Below are 23470 nucleotides of genomic sequence, written 5' to 3' on the forward strand. Positions count from 1 at the left end.
TTTTGCATAGCATCTTGCAAAATGCAGAATTTGACATTTTAAGAGGATCATAAGAAAATAGTTTATCTTTCCATCCCAAGTCCAACCATTTGCCTTTAGCATACATCTCAAATGATTCAACTAACTCCCTAACCATTATGGTCCAAGATTCAATCTGAAAGCAGGTCCAACCATTTTGACATTTTAAGAGGATCATAAGAAAATAGTTTATCTTTCCATCCCAAGTCCAACCATTTGCCTTTAGCATACATCTCAAATGATTCAACTAACTCCCTAACCATTATGGTCCAAGATTCAATCTGAAGCAGGCATTTAGGGAGCAATAAGGCACTCCTTGCTGGACAGTGGGAAGGCATATGTAAAATTCCTATACCCCCCTCCCCTTTAGGAACTGACAATTTGTCCCAGGCCAACCAAGCTGGGAACCTTTTAGACATTTTGCCATTCCTCCATAGAAAATCTCTGACAGGACCTATTATTTTTTTCCAATGGCACTTTCCAAAATCCAACACTGGCGATAAAAACATTATGTAAGCATTTAGCACAGCATTACAAATGTCAATTCTGTTATGAAATGGAACTCTAACACCCTCCCATTTCCTTAACTTCTCCCAAAACCTGCTAATAGCCCAGTCACAGTTGTTTGTTAGTGACACTAACAAACAAGAGGAGTTCCCAACAATCTAACAAGTTGTCCCTTATGCACTACCTCACACCCTCAACTTTGCATGTCAAAATCATTGTCTTTTGTCAGACTAATAATTCTAGATTTCTGGATATTACATCTGGATCTTGAAGCAACTGCAAATTCTTGTACAATATCTAGATCGAGTCTAACATTGTTGTTCTCAACTCTTAGGAATAGCAAAGAGTCATTAGCAAAGCACTGAATAATCAATTGTTCACTATGTCTTAGCTTCAGCACTGTGATGCTTCCATCTCTACAAGCATTCACTAGTGACACCACCAAAGGACGAGACGCCATAGCAAACAGCAGAGGAGCCAAAGGGCAACCTTATCTGCCAGACCTATTGATCTCAAACCCTCCCACCACTCTCCTGTTCAGTAACACATTGGAGTACCCTCCCCAAGACAGAGTATAAGTACAAGTTGCCATTTTAATCCCAAATACAAGCATCTCCATGATTCTTGATACAAAAGACCAATGAATTCTATCATATGCCTTTTCTAGGTCAAGTTATAGCATAATGCATTTTTGTTGAGTTTTAAGGGCCACATCTCCATAACAGCAAAGATAATGTCATAGATTGACCTACCCTTGATAAACCCATGTTGCCTCTTCGACACAACTTCTTGGAGAACTGGAGTGATTCTGAGGGAAATCACCTTGGCCAGAATCTTATAAATCATAGTCAATAGAGTAATGGGTCTCCAATGTCCAAATCTACAAGCAGCTTATTTTGGAATTAGCTTAACAAGACCTTCTTTAACAAGACCTTCTTTAAAGTCCTTATCCATGCTGTCAGTACTAAAAGATTTCCTGCAAATTTTGGAATTAGCTTAACAAGACCTTCTTTAAAGTCCTTATCCATGCTGTCAGTACTAAAAGATTTCCTGCAAATATCTCCCTCAATATCCTTCAAAGAGGGCCAAAAGGCAATGAAGAATTCTATAGAAAGACCATCCCAGCCAGGGACTTTGTCTCTTCCCAGCTTCAAGAGTGCAACCCAACACTCCTCCACCTCCACATCTATTATGGATCCACAGTTTGATTGACTAGCCCCAACAGCCTGTCTTTATCTTGAAATCTTCTCATGGAACAATCCTCCTTCAAGCTCAGGGTAGATCCCATAAATTCTACCCACTTCCTAGCCATAAAAAATCATGTCATTTAGAGGCTGCCCATCCTCATTCAAGATATTCCCACCTCCACATCTATTATGGATCCACAGTTTGATTGACTAGCCCCAACAGCCTGTCTTTATCTTGAAATCTTCTCATGGAACAATCCTCCTTCAAGCTCAGGGTAGATCCCATAAATTCTACCCACTTCCTAGCCATAACAATCATGTCATTTAGAGGCTGCCCATCCTCATTCAAGATATTCCCCACCACTCTCTACTATTCCCCCCTTTTGAAAGATTAAAAAGACTACTTTATGGTTTCCTCTTATTATTGAAAAAAATCCATTTAGCCCATTTCTCCTCCTCTCTAGCACATCTATCATCCTCTTCCGTTAAGCCAGATTGACATTTGAAGTACAAGATGGTTTCCTCAACACTAAGACCACCTGTTAGTCTTTTAATTTGTAATCTCTCCTCTCTAGCACATCTATCATCCTCTTCCGTTAAGCCAGATTGACATTTGAAGTACAAGATGGTTTCCTCAACACTAAGACCACCTGTTAGTCTTTTAATTTGTAATCTCTCCAGTTGTGTAGCCCATTTCCTTCTTTCACTCCTCCTTTCCTTTGCTCTCAGTTTACCTATAGCTCTAATAATCCCTAGCATTTCATTGGCAAAATGCCTCCATGCACCCTCTGACCCACCTCTCCTTTTTAGTTTTCTAATAGCATCCTTTGTATATTCCAAAAATAGAGCATCCTTGAGTAGAAGGTTATTGACCCTCAGGTTCCTTGTGTGATACTAGGAGAAATCAAGATTATCCCCATCATTAGCAAACCAGCACCATTTCAAGGGCATATTATCTGAAAGAGAAGAGCTATAATCAATAGAGACTCTCAGGGTGTGGGAAATCCACGAGGCTTGTTGGCTTAAAAAACCCTATCAATTCTGGAGGAGGAGGAGGAGAGATATTGCATGCTAAAATACGTGTGACCCGGGTTATCTCTCCAATCCCCTAGATGCTAGCTATCTATCAGGCCCATATCACTTCTTAATTCCACCCACTTGCCTTTCTCTTTGCCTATGAGAATAGTGCTTCCACCACATCTATCCACTACCTTTTCAACCATATTGAAGTCTCCCAAGAGAATACAAGGGACTTGAATATTTGAACTAGCTATCCAATGCCACATCTCACATCTGATTTTATGATTATGAGTCCCATACACATTAATAAGCCACATTCTTTTTCCCTTCACCAAAATCTCTACCATAAGAATCCTAATGTTACGATGATTTGATATTATGCTAGGGCTAAGATCATTTCTCACTATTGTCATCACCCCACTATAACCTATATTTACACCCCCATACAAAATTGTCCAATCTCTGAATCTATCCTTCCTACAAATCTTTCCAAAAAGATTATGCTCCTGTATGGCCATAACTGAATAATCCCATAGCTTAACTAACCCCCAAAAAGAGGAATTCTTTCTTTAATCCTTTATCCCTTTTACATTCCACGTGCACCCTAAAAATTCACATAATTTATTCATGACGGCTCAGTTTCTGGGACCATATCAACTTCCTCCTCAACCCTCCGCAACCCTTTCCAGGCCTCTTCCACCATGAAATCAAATCTTTTTTTTCGAGGAGGGATGACTATCACTATCCTTCAGGGATTAGACTACACACTAGGGCTCAAACTACCTTGGGATTTAGGGTTCTTGCTGTCTATCCCTTTATTAGGCTGACTTTTCCTAGCCTCAATCGGTGCCTGTCGTATACTAGATTTACCTTTTACCCGAACCCAATCTCCTTCCAAACCACCTTCACCACTTAGAATCCATTTTTTGGCTTGTTGTTAAATCTATAGTTTTCTCCCCTTCATCTTTTTTTCCTCTTTTTCCCCATCCCCTTTAGCCATAGGCTGTTCAGGGGAATTTTTTGCTATATGACCAAACCCTCCACATTTAAAGCAAGCGCCTAGGAAAGCTAATTTTAGACCCAACTCTAGAATACCCAAATCACCCAAGTCAACATCTAAAGATTTAGGCATCTCTTTGGTAGTGTTCGAGGAGATACAGATGCTATTAGCTTGACCTCATCATTAGGCAAATACAGCACCAAACCCAAAGACTGAGTAATATGACGGATAGCGGTCTAAGCCATGCTGGAAGGCTTGCAATCTCAACCTATACAAAACATGCATTCTGAATACTCTTGTTAACATCAAATAAAGGATCAAAAGGAAACACATGCACTAAACGTTGGCCCAAGAAGAGGAGACCCTTGGCAAACAACTCAGGTCATCAATTGACCTTTCACAAATAAGACGTTGAAAAATCCTTTGCCTATGTAGAACACCTTGGATACCACGTTTTCATGTAGCACACTTTCCTGCAACCACCTACCTAGCTCAACCTTGGAAGGCGGTCTACCCGGTAGAAGACAATCACACTACACATAGAGAATAACCCAACTTGATTTCTGACTAATTCTGGGTTAATCCTCAAGCATACCTTATTAACCCTCGAAAGAGAACACAACCTCTCGTGTAACTAGTCAGGCACATTCTTCTTTCTTGCAAACTCGACCCCCGCCTCATCTTTGCAACGCTTCATCTCCCCTTCGTTATTATTGAACTCCCAATCCCCCCATCTGCTCGAAACCTCTTCATCGCCCTGGAGCCACAAATTGGATGTCTCAACCATGCAACCCCCATCTCATCAATCACCCGTCGACGTACGATTGCATGTACGAACATGCGCAGAAAGGACTCCTATACAAATCCCAACACCCCACTCGTCTCACATGTGGCCCCTCTTGCTAAGGTAGCTTCACTCTTGTTCCTCAATATATCTTTATTTTTTGTAACCCCTTTTGTTTAATGCATAATTTATTATCTTACACGTTTTTTAGTGCCAATCTCTCTCTCTCTCTCTCTCTCTCTCTCTCTCTCTCTCTCTCTCTCTCTCTCTCTCACACACACACACACACACACGTTGGCGTAAAGCATTTGTGCATGCCAAACTATCCTATTTATTATCATAAAAATATAATTAAATATTATATATCAAATATAATATTTATGTTAATCTAATATGAGTTGTTTAGAGTGTACTTATTAATAGAAATATTGAATTTTAATATATATACATGTTTAAGTTTTGATCTTTATTGAATTGTATGGAATATTTTTTTATAAAGTATTCCATACAATTGTATGGAATATATTTTTTTGTAAAATATTCTTCACACAACTTTGTGAGCCTTTCTACATAATCTCCAGCATGTATATTTCAAGTTCAAGTATAAATTAGCATACCTTTATTAATCTCCTTGATTTTGTACATCCCTTACATACTTTAGAAAAACCAAACATATATCATGTATATTCTAGTTTCAAATAACACATCCCCTTTAACACATCCCCTTGATTTCTAACACCTGTCATCAAAACCTTTAAAACCCTCCCTAACCTTCCTTTAAAACCCTCCCTAACCTATGGAATTTCCTACGTCCTAAATATAAACATTACCCTTCATTAATACACTATACCTAGAATTTTAGAGAGAACATTTCTTTTATTGCACTCTCACATGCCACATCACTACCCCCAACACAACCATGCTTATTATAAACTTACATATGTAAATATGCACTCCCAACATCAAGTAGGAAAAACATGGTAAAGAAGTCCTGCAATGGCCTCACTCTGAAAATTAAGTAGGAATAACATGGAAAAGAAGCCAATGCCCTCACTCCCTTTCCTAAGGGTTGTCAATTCTCTCTCTCTACTTTAAACTCTCTCTCTCTTTAAATCTCCCCACCACAATATCCTCCCACCACCTCCTAGCCCAAACCCAACCCCTAACTCCTCCCCTCCAACCTATAGCTCATCCCTTTCTCTCTCTATCTATTACCATCTCTCTGTCTCTCTCTCCCATCGCTCTCTTCTCTCTCCTACCATCTCTTTCTCTCTCTCCTACCGTCTCTCTCCCTTCTCTCTCTCTCTCTCTCTCTCTCTCTCTCTCTCTCTCTCTCTCTTTTCTCTCACTCTCTCTCTTGCTATCTCTCTCCTTTCCACCATCTCTCTCTCTCTCTCTCTCTCTCTCTCTCTCTCTCTCTCTCTCTCTCTCTCTCTCAACAAATCAAGGAGTGGCAAGACAATGCAAAGGCTAATGAAGATGTGCTTAACCAGTAAATCGAGAAACTAGCAGCATAGCTCAAGGCAGAGCAAGAAAGAGCGCATAATTTGCAACATGAAAGAGAACAAGCAAACAAATCATAGCAGAGAAGATCAAAGCCCTCAACAAAATAATAAGTGCAAACCAGGAAGATGCACATAGGAAAGAATTGGAGCATCAAGAGGCCGTGACACAGCTTACAATGCAACTACAAGAAACTCAAAGGTTTGCGGTGCAAAGGCTCCATCAAATTACTGAAGCACAAGAAAAAGGGAAGCAACTGCCCGATGAGCCCAAGAAGATGCAACCAGGAGATTTGAAGAGATGGATGCTGAGAGGATGATCAGGGAAACGATAATTTCCAACCACCTCAGCAATATCGACTCCCGCCTGCTGCAAGATCTAGTGCATCAGCTATAGCGGCACAAGAAAGAAGTCAACGCTCGGAGCCAAAACGATGATCTATGTATCCTCCTTGAGCACGGCTCGACGGAGTTAGGCCAGCTCTACTGCCAGTAACTTAACGCCGCCCCTCCTCACACTCCTTCCTTGTTTTTATCTACACTAACCCTCTATGTTACTTCAATATGATATAAACCTAGCTGAAGATATAGGCCTAGGAGAATTAACACTAATTAAACAAAATACTGAAAGAGATTCTCACCCAACCATAATCATGGGAGTTTTGAGGGGCGACCTTGTATTAACTAACCCACAAGACATATTCTTCTACCCCTTACATCCTATAGTGCTAAACCTACATAGTTGGGGTCACGGCTTCAAAATTCAGAAATACTGGAACAGTATCGAAAAACTCGACCTGTTTGTTCCAGATGGCATACCGCAGACGCCAGCCAACTACGAGGTGGTAGAAAATACTTACCAATGGGTTATCAGTCATGGGTTGCTGGAGGTGTATAACACTCACCAACATTTGAATCTCCCTGAGTCTACATTATATCACCCTCTGTCGGCATACTTAAAATCTATACTAATATCCACAAGCATTTAGAAGCTATGCTCACCAATGTACGATATAATTTTGATGACACTCGCATAAACTACCCTGATATCAATAATGAAGAAATTCCCAAAATACAAAACTTTTTTAAAGCCCATAAGCCTAACCACCCACCCTCTAGCTCCGGTCAAGGACAAGAAGAAAGTTCCTCTTCACTTTCAAAATCCACTTACCCTGTATATTCTAATATAGCCAGTAAGCTTCCTAACCCCTATCCTAGCACGCCACCTACTAACTCCTCCCAAGCTGACTATATTTACTCTTCTTTCTCTCCTCCCAAGATAGAGTATCCCACTAACACTCTCGCCCCTAAGGAGGTACTGACAGCTAACCCATCCCCACCATGGCAACCTCAGGAGGTATGCAATCTCACTCCACAAGATGACCTTGCGCCTTTCCCTGAAATAATATCTTGGATTCTTTGCGAGCTGCAAAGTACGAGGAATTTATTTGAGCAGGCAATCCGCTTTTAAAGCCAAAGCTCATGTTCAAAGTTTTCATGGAGATTACTCCATTTGATCCTACCCACCGCCACATCATGCCAGAGGCATACTCAGCAGTCACACTAAAAATAAGGCAGCATTATGTACCATACCCTCTCCGAGCTCCATGCCCCAACTTAGAAGAATTACTTCCTTTGGCTGGAGAGGGTACATTGTGGGCAAATGTAGCAAAACATACAAGGCTCGCCAATCCTCAGTTGGCTGATTTGCTGGAAATTTACATTGTCACATTCATGATTAGCTACTGTTTTAGGAGATGGAGAAGGACACATCATGTGCACAAACATCATGTGCACACGAGAGGTGGCTACACCACCATCATCACTAATGAAGAACACCCAACACCCACAACTGACGGATTTTGGAATCTAACCCGACTGGAGGAAGGAGTTCTTGTCAGTTCCAAAATACAGCCATACATGAGCGCACCACCAACAATGAGGGTAGATCTATTGTACATGCCTATCAAGAGAAGGTGGATGCCATTGGAATTCCAAGAGGCAAAAAACAGGGACTCATATTATGTATGTTACAACTTCCCCATCTTCACACCAACTTTTGGCCATATTCAAGAACAAAGATAGCAGATGCTGACATGGATCAGAGCATGGAAGAACACCCGATCCCGCCATTGTGGCAAGTGTTAGGTTTATGAAATTATTAGTGGTGCTAATATATCAACCCAAAGAAGCCTACGATGGCTTTGAAGCAGAGCACTTGAAGTTTGACATGAATCAAGGGCCTTCAGATAGAGGCATAATGTTGTACTACCATCGACTACGATGTCTTCCAACCTACATGCATGTTACATTCAAAGACATGGTGGACACTGGATTTTGGAATTCACACACTCAGTATTCCGTTACACTCTTTGCAAGCGCCAATCCAGATGAAATTTCTACTGACATGAGTTCAGTGAGTGACCAGGTCTTCTGACCTCGGTAACAGGTTCTGAGGACAGAACCTACATCAGGAAGGGGGGGAAGTTAATCCCATTTTGGATTAACAACATGATCCTAAATTGAGGACATTAATAAGTGTCATGAAAAAGCACTATAAAGGTTGTACATTATGAGATATTAGCCACCCAAGGTGCCTAGTAAGTAAGTTTTGGGTGCCTAAGTGTGAATAAGGGCCAAATGTATATAAGGCATTTTCTTATAAAATGAAAAGACACAATCCCCTTTGTGCTATTGAGAGCTCCCCTCTTGGGACTTGAGGGAGAGAGTGAGGAGTGAGAGCATTCTAGCATTGTGCCTCTTTCATGCTTGTGTACTTATGCTGGTGTGAGAGAGTGAGAGAGGGAGTGATTGGCCTATGTGATGGTGTGAGCAACTCCACGGTGACAGTGTGGAGGTGGAGCTTGGAGTTTGGAGATTGACACGCGAGCTTGGAGGCCTCAAGGGACTCGAGATCGAATCATTGGTAAGTACCCTACGACGGTTGTGATCTATTGCTCATCCATTACGTGAATGTGTAGAGTTCCCTCTTGTGGTAGCCCCCATAACATTACCCCTGTACTCTGCCTCTGTACTTGGCAAGGCAATTGTTGGCTGCTTCTTATTGCTCTAACTCATAGAGCAAAAATCCCAAATGAGAACATAAAACCATTGGTAGATCTCCTGTACAACACTACCAGCCCAATCAACATCTGTGTACCCATGTAGTTGTATCTCTATACCAGCCTCATAGAAAATTCCATAATCAACTGTGGACTTTATGTACCTGAGAATCCATCTAGCCGCATCCAAGTGTGGCTTCCTAGTGGGGGCCTGCATAAACTATCCCACTAGTCCAACAGCATAACTCAAGCTTGGCCTAGTAATGATCATGTATATCAAGCTATCCACTATGTGTCAAAATGTAGTGGGGTCCTCCAAAAGCTCACTTGTATCTACACAAAGCCTTGTGTTCTGCTCCAATGGCACTAAAATAGGCTTACAGCCCGTCATACCATACTTGTACAAGCCATATTTCCTCTGCACAATAACAAAATGCCATGAGGTGATCTCACCACCTCTATGCCCAAAAAATGTCAGAGCTCACCCAAATCCTTTATCTCAAACTTTTGCTTTAAAAGACTTCTGACATCATGTATGTCAACATCACTATCACCAATAATAATCAAGTCATCCATATAGATGACTAATAGAATGATCCCTCTATCTTTCTTTTTCACATAAAATGAAAAATCTGTCTTAGATATCTGAAATCCAATGGTAACAAGATACTCCCTGATCTTGTTTTACCATGCCTTCAAGACATACAAGGCTTTGCGTAACCTGCACACAAAATCTAGGTGTGCATCACTCTCATACCCTGGTGGTTGCATCATGTAAACTTCTTCTACAAATCACCATGCAAGAAGGCATTCTTTACATCCATCTGATGTAAAGACCAACCCTTTGATGCAGCCATAGCAATGACAGCTCTCACGGTTGCCATTCTTGCAATCGATCTGAATGTCTCTTCATAGTCAATGCCATAAGTTTGTGCGTAGCCTTTGGCCACCAATCTTGCCTTATACCTGCACTGAACCATCAACGTTATTCTTGACTTTATACACCCACTTATATCCAATTGCCTTCTTTTCCTTAGACAAAGGCACTAACTCCCATGTTGCATTTGAATCCAATGCTACCATCTCCTCATTCATGGCATCTTCCCATTTCATATTTCCAAGTGCTTGCTCAAAACAAGTGGGCTCCAATTCTTGTATTACTTTAACCATGTAAGCATAATGATGGGCTGGTTGTATATCCATCATATCTCAGCGCGCCTGTGAACAGGGTACATAACCCTCATAGACTTGCGTACACCTGGATCACTACCAAGTGTCCTCAAAACATTCCTCATAGACTTGCGTACACCTGGATCACTACCAAGTGTCCTCAAAACATTCCTCATTCTCCTTACACCAAGAGTAACCATAGACGGAATGCCAAGCTCCTCAATTAAGGCTCTGCTCTCAAAGCCGCTAGAGTCACCATCCACATATGAGTGACCTGCTGACACCTTCTCCTTCCCTCTGTGTGATGCATGTGTATACATGCATCTATCCTCAACCTACCTGACCATGGGCTAACATTATATCCACTACTAGAGGACTCTCCAGGTCCACTAAGAACTTGTGATTGTTTCTCTACATGTGGTGCAGCATCAGCACTTCTTACATGTGCATCTTCTGTTGCCTTCACTACTGGTGCATACCAGTTACTCATCTTGTCAAAGACAACATCTCTGCTTACTTGCATCTCATCACCAGTGGTAGGGTTATGACATCTATAATCTTTCTGCTCCACAGCATAACCAATAAAGATACATTTCTATGCCTTTGTATCCAACTTTGTTCTCTCTTCATCAGGAGCATGCACATATGAAATACACCCAAACACTTTCAAGTGATACACATCGGGTCTTATGCCTGTAAACTTCTGTTCACGCATCATACCATGAACTGCCAACAGCGGGTGTCTTATTCATAAAGTACACATTAGTTGCTACTACTTCTGCCCAAAAATAATGTGGCATATTCAAGGCACGTGCCACTTCTGCAATGTGCCTGTTTTTTCTTTTTGCAACACCATTCTGTTGTTGCGAAGTGTACCTGCATGTAAGCTCTCTTGATTCCTTGCTTCCTCAAGAAATTGTTGAAGTCATTGGAGAAATATTCTCCCCCACCATCTGATCTTAGGCATTTTATGTGCATGCCTTTTTCCTTCTCGACGACCAAGGCTTTAAATCTCTGAAAGTGAGCAAGCACCTCACTTTTCTCCTTCATGAAGTAAACCCACACTTTCCTAGTGTGGTCAATCGTTGCAATCTTGATTTGTCCCCGTACATTTGAATATACGTTATCTAATGTCCTTGCGCTGATATGCTTTTCATGTGGGAAAGCATGTTTGGTTTGCTTACCAAGCTGGCATGCTTCACATACTTTGTGCATACCATCAACCTTAAACTTTGGCAAACCTACAATAATATTTTGGGCCTGCATAGACTTTAGTCATTGTACATTCACATGACCAATGCGCTTGTTCCATATGTCAATATCTTCAATGACACATGTTCCATGCGTAAACATGGCTGCCTTTAATTTAGGCATGTTGACATCCAAAGTAAATATCCTGCCATTTCTGTTACCCTTTGCAACCAAGTGACATTGATTTTTGAAGTCTTCCACAAAACATCCTCAAGGATTAAGCCTCACTTGTTGCAGATCCTGTTCAACCATCTGTCCAACAGAAACCAGGTTCTTTGTAATATTTGGAACATGAAGTACATCTGCCAAGTACTTCATTTTGCCATCCTGCATAGACAATGGAACTTTACCAACATGCGCAATGGGATGTGCAGTATCATCACCTATTTCTACATAACCTGGTTTTTTCATTTTTTTGCATGTCTCTAAACCACTCAGCCTGACTAGTCATGTGGTTAGAGGCGCCAGAATCCACATACCATGTATCTTGATATCCTGACACATCTCTTATTATGGAACTGAGCATGTGCTACATCATAAATAGATGCTCACTTATGTTATCACCTCCCTGTTTACTAAATGATGCATAGTCGCCTTGCTAGAACTTTTCACTTTTAATGTCTTTCTACTTTTTATAGCAGTCCTTTGCCATGTGCACTCGTTTGCCATAATAATAGCACTCTATGCTATTTGCATTTTGATTTCTTTTCCAACCACCTCGACGTTTTTGACTCCCCCTGCCTCTAGACTGGCCTCTTCCACCTATGTATGATTGTTGTTGTGAATCATTGGACTGTTGTTGTCTAGAATTGTGATTTCCTTGTCAACCACCACATTGGCCTCAACCACAACCTCTACCTCTACCTCTACTTGAATTAGATTAGAAGGCATGTTCTGATGTGTTCTTGCTTTTTGAAGAAGAGTCCTTATCTAAAGCCTTTTCTTCTATGTGATCAGCATAGACACAGTCCCGAAAGTTGGGAATAATCTCCCTAACTGTAATTGATTCTGAAACTAGACATGTTTTCCTGCAATAATAAAAAAATTACAACATACAATTTTCGTATGCAACCTGTAACACAACAATATCTTCCGTGACTACTGTAGCAATACTTTAGCAATACTTTAGCAGAGCAGGCATAACCCGTAGGTCACCAGAGCTGACCAAAGTACATGTACATAACCCAATGTCAACAATACATGTGCAAACAATGTCTGCACTCCCAAAATGCATTGCTGCACTGCAATAACCAAAACTTCCTGAAACTGCCAAAAACTACCTTGTAGTAGTGATAGAATAGAGACCGAGACGCGCCCGAAACATGATTTTGGCCACAAAATTACAATTCAAAGTACTATGTACCACATATGCATCTCCAAGCCTGTGAAGCTGTACAGCTCCTCAATTTGAGATGTGAAGCTCTCGGAGCTACCGAGGGGTGTTGTACCTAAACCAAGAAGAGAGCAGTTTTCTATTTTTTTCGTCGCCGTGCATTTTTTCCATCCAACAAAAGTTCCGTCACCTCCAATGTCCGTCCGATCTACACCTACTGCCTTGTATGGTGGTTAAGCCAAGTGTTGGAATATTGGCTGCTACATCACAAGCATAAGCTTCAGCAGACGCGCACCTGGCAACGAAACGCAATCGTCGCCATCCATCTCTCAGCACTCTGTCGTCCGTCGACATTTTCGATCGCTGTCAGGTTTGAAGTCGTTTTCATCACAGTCCGTCTCGACGGACTAGCGCGCCTTTGCTACAGTAGCGTGGTAAGCGGCACATGATGGTACAAGCACAGTAGTATAATGAAGCTGAGCAAAGCACTCATCGTCAAGCAGTGCATGATGTAGCCCATTTTTTAGAGAAAAAAAACGCCATTTGCAAAGGTTTAAAAACCTTTATGTTTTTTTTAATGAAGGTTTTTTGAAGAAAAAAACCCTTCTCCAAAGGTTTTTTCCTCATTTCTCTCAAGCTCAAGGCAAGCGGAGGAAGAAATTATTTGGTGCGGTTCTCGCTTGGGAATAGCAAGGCATGCACAATTTTTGAAACTAAACAAAATTCAACACATCAAAATCCAATCCTAGGTTTTTTTGATAAACTCGTATGCATGGAAGTCATCTATTATATTGTAATGGAGTTAGACACTGCCCTTGTGTTGATAAACAAGTGGTAAGACCTCTCCTAAATCAATGTTCACATTGGTGTATGTATTTAGGCATTATGATGAAGTGGAAGGTGGAAACAAGAAGCATATTGAGAAGCACATGCATAAGCTATTGAAACATGTGTGGCAACCTTGTGTTAGTCTAAAGGAAGCTAGCATGATTGGAAGGAGACATGTACGCATGAAGCGTAACTACCATGAGAAAGGATTGGAGAAGCACAAAGATGCAACCAATGAAACCAATGTAATGAAGAATGGTACATCCAAATCCCACTTGAAGATTATCTTTTGCAAGAAGATGGTTTCATCAAAGCGAAGGAGCAACAAGGTTGGTGCATGAAACCACTATGGAAGAGATGGTACTAAAGATGTTACTAAGGTTGAGGGGAATTTTATAAGTTCCTCACATAGCGAGCAACTCTTCTAGTTGAGGAGTGAAGCATGCTTATTAGAATTGGGAGTGAACCACATTACTCTATAACTCATCTTTTTTGTAAAAGCCTAATTTATAAAAGCTACCTACCTTGTCATGAATTTATCTTATGGTTGAGAGGGGGTCAGTTTGTTCTTGTATGTCCAATGCTCACCTTGCTCCATGTTTGGCATTATCCCATGGTGGCATTGAGAGGAGGTGTTGAAATATATGATGTACAAGTGGTAAAGGGTGAGAGAAAGAGGTCATGTAGGTGTGAACACACCTTAAATAAAGTGGACATGTGGGTGGAAAGGGATCTAGGGTTGGCCCAATCCTAGCCCTCAATCCTAGCCCTTGGTGAACCCTATATAAAGGGAAGGAGGCTTCACTTTTTGTAACACAACACAACACAACACAACACTTGAAGGTGAAGGTTAAGCCAATTTTGGAGTGGCTAAAATAGAAGGTAATATAGAAGCTTTCTATACATCTTGTGTTCTTGCTCTCATATATGTTGCTCTATCTTGCCATCAACTATTGCTTCTGCTCTGATGTGCATACTCCCCATAATTTTGACAATGTGAAAGTAATTTTTCTCAAGAAGAAGAACCTAAAAGTGCATGGTTCAATGAAAATTCATATCCACCATGATATCCAACTCTTGGTTGGGAAGCTTTTTGTAATGCCCGTGGGAATACTTAAAAGTGGGAGACGAATGCTGAGTCCAAAAATCACGTGGCCATGGTAATAGGGAGTACGATAAACCTAAACATCCCACAGAAAAACAATTGCCGCATCTATATCTCAAAGAGAGTCACAAAAACAAGGAAGAACCTTCAACATCAAGGAAATGTAATGCCACCTCCTCCTGCGAATCCACCCACACCAACTTCGCCTAACCGTTCACAAGCCTTCCCATCCACATCTAGTTCACCAAGAAAGAAGAACCACATGAAGATTTAAAAAAGGCCACTGCCCTACCTTTCAAGAGGCATCTATAGTAAAGTCTGCTCCAATTGAGTCAGTCACTTAGTAATTAGTAGTCAGATCAATCAATAGTAAGTCAGTTGTGGGCGCAGCAAAGAATCTTTAGAGTCATATCTTCGTAAAAGCAGGATAGCCTAAGGGCTAGAAGGATTTGGTGGACATAAAAGAGAACGTAATTGATCCAGGTAGGGCTTCTGAGTCGGTTGGTTCTGTCTCCGAAAGAAAAATTGGTAACAGTCAAGACCATTTGGATTAATGTTAGCAGAAGGTCTGCAGAGCGTAAGAGGATGTTTAGTATGGTTTTGGGGTTGAGACATTGAGGCTAGAGGGACCAAGAGAACAATAAGAGATCAAGGAGGACTCATATTGGGGTCGGATTATGCGTCGTCATCCAAGCCAGTTTACGAGCAACTACTAGGGCAGATTAGTGTTGACAGGGCATCAGCAAAGGAGAGGTGATAGGTTCTAAGGAGTTCATGGTCAAATATTTATAGTTGGATATCACTAGAGGACACTCTAAAGGACAGGCGGACGTGTTTCTGTGTCTCGAATCAAGTGCAGGCATCTGTTCTAAACTATGGTTAGAATTTGATCATTTCTGCATCAGTCATTTGAGTGAGTTTTCTGTTAAGAGGGGGTCAGAAGAGGATCAACCAGGAGTTTGATAAGTCCCTAGGGTAGTGGCTATAAGAAGAAAGCTAGTGTGCCAGAGGATTGTAGAGGATCCAGGAGGACTCATTTTGAACTGAAGACAAAAGGAGCATTTCGGAGGTGGTTTTCTATCATTTATGTATCTAAGGTGAATTCAAGCTCACAAAGGAGTGTTGACAAGAGTTATGGAGTTCTAAAGCAAGTTTTTAAAGTGTTCTGATGTTTATGGACAGTGTTTTGCTTGGGGTCATTAGTTGGTGTTTGATTCGGGAGACAGTTAATAATTGATATGTCTGCATTAGTTGGGAGTGATTCGAGTCAACTACTTGTCAATTGGGGTTAGCCAAGGCATCTAGGTTGAAGATCAAAACTCTTGGTGGTTTAATCTGACCGAGGAGGATGGTTAGAGGTAGCAGTCAAGTCGGATTGAAGGTTTAGAGGTATCCATTTGTGTCAGCCAAAAGTTAGAGGAAACAGTCTAAGTTGATTGGTGCTTTTTGAGATGAGATCCTAGTGTCCCCAAGTTTTTTATCCTTATACATTTTCTTCTTATGTGTCTGCTTGTGGTGTTATATAGGCCATCACCCAGCCACCACACAATGTCCTTAAACAAACTAGGCCAATAAAACTATCTTTTAACTAGTGCATAGGTCTTTTGTATCCCGGGATGACCAGCACTTGGTCTATCGTGACTTTCAAAGAATTTGGCACCTAAAAATAGTTGGTATGCAAACTCTTTCTTTTTAGAGAAGGTTCTCATCATCGTCAATGGAATAGTGTGTGTACTTTTCCCCTTGACAAACTTTATCACCCCCAAATTAACCAGTGTTGTCAAATGGTTGTAAGGGTCCACCCCCAAGCTCTTCATTCTCAATACATAACCCAAGAGACTCACCTAGTCTCTCCAGACTAGGTCACGCTCTTCTTCTCATGGAAACCTCGGCTAGTCGCTCATGGAAACCTCGGCTAGTCGCTTCGGACTTTCCAATGAGGAAGGTGTAGGTTGCTAGCAAGTGCGCACATGTACAGCAAGCCATGCTCACAAATACCTCCAAGAATTTACTTTTGATTACAATGAAACTCAGCTCATTCACCATCGGCATGTGACTTAGCGCATCCGCCACTACGTTAAACTTACCTTTCTGGTAATGGAGTTTTATGTCAAACTCTTGTAGGAGCTCCACCCACCGAGCTTTTCTACCCTTTAACTCATTCTGACTAGAAAGACATTTCGGACTTTCATGGTCTGTCTGGACCTCAAAAGTAGCACACCATAAAAGTAATGTCGCCACTTTTTCAAAGCATGAAGAATAGCTAGTAACTCTCGTTCATAAGCCGAGTAGTTACGCTAAGCATGGTCAAGATTTTTGCTTTATGAAACAGGGTGTCCCCTTTGCATTAAAACTGCCCCAATGGCCTCCCCACTCGCATCTATCTCCACTACAAACGGCTTGTTGGGATCCACAATACTCAAAATAGGTACCGATGCTATGGCCACTTTGAGTTTTTCAAAAATCCTTCGTTGGGGTATCCTCCCAATGAATAGTTTTATCTTTTGTTCTTAAAATTGATCCGTTAAGGGGACTGCAATCTTCACATAGTCCCTCACGTATTGTCAGTAAAAGCTTGACAATTCTAGAAAAATTTAAAATTCTTCTAGATTTCTTGGCTCAAGCTATTTGAGAATGGATTCCACCTTCTCAAGGTCCATCCACGTTCCTTCTGCGGATATAATATGGCCTAGGTAATGAATTTCCTTAGCAAAAAATGTGCACTTGCTTTCCTTTGCAAATAGCTTGTTTTCCCTAAGCAATCTGAACACCTGTAAATGTTGCAAGTGTTCTGTCCTCGACTTACTATAAACAAGTATGTCATCTAGGAAAACTACTATGAATTTTCCTAGATATGGACGTAGCACACCATCCATAAGCGTCATAAAAGTCATTGGCGCTTTCTTCAAACCAAACGGCATGGGTGATGCTCAAGGTGAAGAACTCGATCTAATAAAGCCTTTCCTCACATACTCGTCTATTTTTCTTTTTAACCAAAAGAATGGGCGATGCCCAAGATGAAGAACTCGATCTAATAAAGCCTTTCCTCACATACTCGGCTATCTTCTGTTCCACCTCCTATGCCTCGGAGTGGTTGGTCTTGTAAAGTAGGCTTGCTTATGGGCTTTGACCTAGGAAGTACTTCAATGCTATGGTCAATTTCTCTCTATGTGGAACATCATTTGGCAAATCCTCAATGGGAAAAACATCCCTAAACTCTTGCAATAAAGAACATAAAGTAGCTACGTACTTATTAGTTTTTATCTACTTGGTTTCTGCCTTGGATTGTTGTTTTTGTTCAAAAGACAACAAGACAGTGTTTAACAAACAGGGGTCTCATCCACCAATGCTAATTAAGTTTTCTCTAGTTTCAACAAACGAAAACATTAACTTTATCACTTATTTCATCTACGGAAATAACATTATTCAAACTTGTTTCATCTATGGAAACAAAATGATATAGTAGGGTATAAATATATACCTTGGAGATATAGTTAGCGTCGAAGGCACGACACAACTCTAGGAAGATATAAGGGATGCAGCTAGAACCTCTCGCTCACCCTGTAGCCTCGCAACTCTACCCTCATACACAAACTCTAGGCTATTATGATAGTAACTACTATGACTCAGGGTAGGGTTGAGGTTATACAACCATTCCTTGCCCAGATATATATATGCTCTAGCTAAGTGCATGGCCTGGAAATCCAATCTAGTCTCATAGTCTTGCATAGCCAAAGGTACACCCAAAACCACCGTGTCCCAAATGGTTTGTCATGACCATTCGCTAATGAAACAATATGTACTTATGAGTGATCACTTTTGGTTTTGGGTAAGTGCAACTTCTTAACCAATGCATAGTTAAGAAAGTTGTGCGTGGCCCCATCATCTACTATGACGTTGACTCTACGGCCACCTATCCTATATAGATGGACCAAATCCCGATGGTGGCTACCACATGGCTTGTGTAATGTAGCAAGAATGGATACTATCCGTATAACATACAGTTACCTCTTGGAACTCTGTGGAACTGAGTAGTAACCTCTGGATGGTATGCACTTGTCTCGGGAGGATTTCATCTCCTTGGTGTCACTAGAACTCCCTCCAGTACCCAACTTAGGACATGCTACTTTGTTATGTCTCGCTCTCAAAGCAATGAAAGCATAAATTTTATTTTCTTACTCTTCTTTGATCCCTTTCAATTTAAGCATAATCTTGTGGTAGTTGGAGATGTACTAGGTGAGAGAAATGCCACGCATCGCATTTATCTCACTCATGCCAAGATCTTTTCGAAACCACATTTCAAAATCCACCCAGGTGAAAGGACATCTGGAACTATCAGCCAAACTCATCCACCATTTATATGCTTTGCCATATCCTCACGTGTCTACCTAAGGTTATGAATATTCGACCATTTATGTACAAAGATATTTACCAAATCCTTGTTGTGCTCTTTCTCCTCTCTCCCAAAGCTCGGCGGCTTAAGATTCTTGAGAAGATTAGCAAATGCTACGGCTCGCTTGGAAGACGCTACGGCGTGCCTACTTGCGCTGGGCCCTATGTCCCTTGGAGAAGGGAATCTCACCCTCCGTTGCGCTAGTTGCTGCACAAATGTACTCCCTGATGGAGTGGCCGGAATAGCATCTAAACGCTCGTTGATGCTCCTCAAGATAGTCAAAATCTCAGATTGGCCTCTTTCAAGTTCTTTGGTCCTAGCAAACAGTTGTGAGATGGACTCTCTAGAGATATCTATATCCGACTCATCTCTATCCGTGGTATCAATGTGGAGAGTATCGTCTCTATACTCCTCCTCATCCAAGAGATCATCCTCCAGGTAGTCATAAGCATTGCCAGCCTCTACTACGAACTGGTCATCAAATAAGTTTGTGGTGTCCCAGCACTGCAGATGGACCCACGGGATCTTCGGGGTCTTTTACGAACAGGGGTGCAATGGGCTCTAAATCAATGGACACATCCAAGGTCTCACGTGAGACCGAGGGAGCGGATAAAGTGTTGGTTCGGTGAGCCTGTTTTTGCTCAGTGCATGTGGCCAAGCTCAGCCTATTTGAAAGGCCGAAAATGGAGGATAGAATACAAGAAAAATTTCCTAGACCCCTTAAGGGTGGACTACCCCCACTAGACATTTTGGAAAAAAATTAAATTAAATTATGCTTTTTCTAAATATGTGGAAAATAATATTCAATGAAAATAAATAGATAAAAAGATGGAGGGTAGCTACCCGCAATATCCTCCGAGTTGTGCCTGAGACGAGGTGGCGTGTGTTGCGGCAACAAATTGATTTACTGCGCCACTGAATGGAGGGAGAGATTCTGTAGTGTGTTCCCCACCTTTTCTTTCTTAAAGAGAGAGATAGAGAGAGAGCTTTGCTCTGCACACGGTTGTGCGCCTCGCGGCACACTATTGTTCGTGCACTGCCTTTTGACGGCCGTGTTGTTGTGGCCGCTATCGTTGTGTTCCCAGCTAGTGCAGAGGAGCTGCAGTACTTTGCAACGTAGTGAGCACACGCACCCCTCAGCCTGTAAGCAATGAGACGAAGAGAGAGAGCGGTCAAATCTCTCCTCATGCGGTTGACTGTGTGCGCGTGTTGTGACTGGCAGTGTTGTTGCAGTATGTTGACGTTATGCAGGCTGTCATTTCCGCGTGCTATGGTGGCTCTATTGCCCACGATTCGCAGCTGTGTGCGCCCCCCAACACGCTTTGTGCACGTGTTGTGACTAGCGCACGTGGTCTTCTTGGCCTGTATGCAAGCACATGTGGTCTTCTTGGCTAAGAGAAAAGGCTCAAAGCCCTTTTTGATTGGCTAGCCCAGGTTCAAGGCTACCACCTGTGGTCATCTCTATCACGTGTGCACAACACACGAAAGAGATGGCTGCAAGAGAGAAACTCAGGCAAGAGAGAGGAGGTGATACGCCCCCCCACCACAATTCCGCTGCCGGCTGTCTTGGACGATGAGAGATAGAGAGAGATGAGAGCTCCTTTCTTTTCCTTGTGATTCTGCTCTCCCAGTTCCCTTGTAGATGATGAGAGAGATAGAGAGAGATTGCCCTCTCCTGTATGCGCCCTGCCGCCTCCCTGTCAAGCTTCCATTTTTTCACCACCACACACAGTTGCTTACGAGATAAGATCCGATTTCCTTTTTCAAAAAAAATCCAATTCTATGGTTCAACAAAAGCCTTAGTGGGCCCGCCTGCCTCGTTCATGCGGGTAAGGATGTTACCTCATGCTCTGTTCATGCGGGTAAGGATGTTACCTCATACTCTAATACCAGTCGTCGTAGAGCAGAATGAGGAGTCTCTAGTTAAGCTCCCAGTCGTAGAGTAGAATAAGTAGAATGAGGAGAAGGCCTGGCTCTACGTAAGCTCCCAGTCGTAGAGCACAATGAGGAGTCTCCCATCCCACTCGGGTATATGTAGTGGTCTGCCTTGCTCACACTAGTCGGACGCCTGCAAAATGAGGAGTCCCCCATTTCGCTAGGCTATATGTAGTGTGGCCTGCCTGCCCACACTAGCTTGGACGCCCGTGGTGCTACGACCTGGATGTCTCACCTCTAAACCCCGGACTCGCTCGCCACTCTCTTTGCGGCGTGTGTACTCGAAGCTCGGTCGAGCCCTCATGCAGTCACTAGACGGAGTATGTGACAATATCACACCAACATTGGCCCTCCTCGAATGTGGACTACAAATCATGAAAGCGACAAAGTAATGCATCTAGCACACTAGACTGTGATGCCACATCGAGGTCAACAAAGTACTTGTTGAAGATAGCATTGGCACAGTTTTGTGCATCAGACCTAGAAAAGGATGTCCGTGAGAAGATGAGTACTGACGAGTAGAGGAGTGGCAAGCTCATGGGAGGCGTTCGAGAATGGAGTGGCAAGCTCGGAGGGTGTACCCGAAGATGGAGAGGCACCCAGTAGGAGAGTGGCCAACTCATGGGAGGTGCCCTGAGAATGGAGTGGCACGCTCGGAGCATGCACCTAAATAAGGAGAGGAATAGAGGACTGGCCAACTCATGGGTGACACCCAAGAGAGGATTGCCAACCTCAGAGGGCGTGCCAAAAGGTGGAGAGGCACCGAAGATAGGAGTGTCCACCTCGTGGGTAGCACCCAAGGATAGACTGGCAAAATCGCATGGGCAACAGGAGTGGCAAAGGGCTCAAAATAGTGTGGAGAAAGAATTGTGGAAGAATGAGCAGGAGAAGGAGGTGGAGTGGGGCCATGGGAAAGATGTGGAGAATGGGTGGGGAGGACGAGATGACACCTTATCAAAATCGAACCTGCCATGCACTATAATGCTTGAGCCCTTGCTTTGCACTCACAATCTCTTCTCCTCTGATCCTTCATGCAAACCCTTGCTTGCTCCTCCATGAATAAAGTGGATTGGGGGCTCTTGTTGCCTATAGGCTTTTTCTACTCTGAATCCATGCTAAGAGGTAAACACAAAGACATTAAGCTTAAATTTGAAGATAATAAAGATTAAAGTAATACATAATATGCTGAGAATGGAAAAAACTCCAAAATTAGTGAGGGGTGACTCAAAAACTTAGGCCATATATACTATGCTAGTATGCATTTCATTGGTTGGAACTAGATTATGGATAATATCTAGAATTTTTTCAATTTTAACTAATCTTTTAAATTTAATTATTTATTTTAAAAAATAATATTTATTTATCTAATAAATAATATTTATTTACCTAATAAATAATATTTATTTACTTAATAAATAATATTTATTTATCTAATAAATAATACCTATTTAATTACTAAATAATACCTATTTAATTACTAAATAATATCTATTTATTTGATAAATAAATTTTATTTGAGAAATAAATTTTATATGTATTTCTTTTAAATTTTTCTATTTTTTAAACAAAAAATCTAAATTTAGTAATGATTTTTTTATTTTTTAAATTGAAAAACCAAGAAAATGATGGTGAGGTTGCGGGGCGCTTTGCCACATGGCTAATATTTGCTAACATGGAACCTCCACGTGGCCATTCCTCATGCTCAAAGGTGAGGTGGCAATACCATGCATGTATCTGATGTGGCATGTCATGTAGGCAAGAGGTAGTCAACCGAGTTGACTGTGCTGAGGTGGCAAGATAACATGGGCATTCTTTATTACGTGGTAATGACATGTATGCATGTGATGTAGCGTGCCATGTAGGCTTTAGAGAGTCAACCTTGTTGAGATGGCATGATGAGATGGCAAGATACTTATGTGGCCTCTCCAGGTTTGGTGAAACACTAATGCCTAATAGGTGGACTTTGTTTTAGACTTTGGCCAAATAAAGAGGAATTTATTTATTAAGATCCATGGATGAAAAATGGGCTTTCCTTACTCAAATTCACTCAATTCATTTTTTTGTTAAATTCATCATGACAACTACTTTGATCCACAAGAAATTGGAGTACAATGAGGGTCATATTAAATTTATATAATTAAAATACTAATCTTCTATAGGCCCTCTAGTGAACTAAGTGAATTTTTAACAGAAGACATGAAAAGAAATTTAACCAGTTAAAATTACAAATTGACCGTATGGCCTGATTCTAAACATATTTGTCCAACTTCTCATTGTTGGATCTTCAACGATGAGCTTCACATTTGCCAAGATCTTGAATAGAAAATCACATGTTGTTTTACAGAATTAAGTAGAGAAAAATTAATTTAATAAAT

At 41.5% G+C, this 23470-nt stretch overlaps 1 protein-coding gene across 1 annotated transcript in view; it reads right to left on the minus strand.

Moving 5' to 3' along the window:
- The window catches only part of LOC147603201 (GRAS family protein RAM1-like), a 28926-nt gene extending 8060 nt beyond the window's left edge, over positions 1-20866 (minus strand). The window contains exon 1 of the mRNA XM_086796546.1: positions 20004-20866. The gene's annotated coding sequence lies outside the window, so the exon portion shown is untranslated. The remainder of the gene's footprint in view (positions 1-20003) is intronic.
- Between the last annotated feature and the right edge of the window lie 2604 nt (positions 20867-23470).

Source organism: Cibotium barometz, chromosome 64 (assembly GCF_041138505.1).
Source record: "Cibotium barometz isolate CiBa-2024 chromosome 64, ASM4113850v1, whole genome shotgun sequence".
In the NCBI taxonomy this organism is placed as follows: domain Eukaryota; kingdom Viridiplantae; phylum Streptophyta; class Polypodiopsida; order Cyatheales; family Cibotiaceae; genus Cibotium; species Cibotium barometz.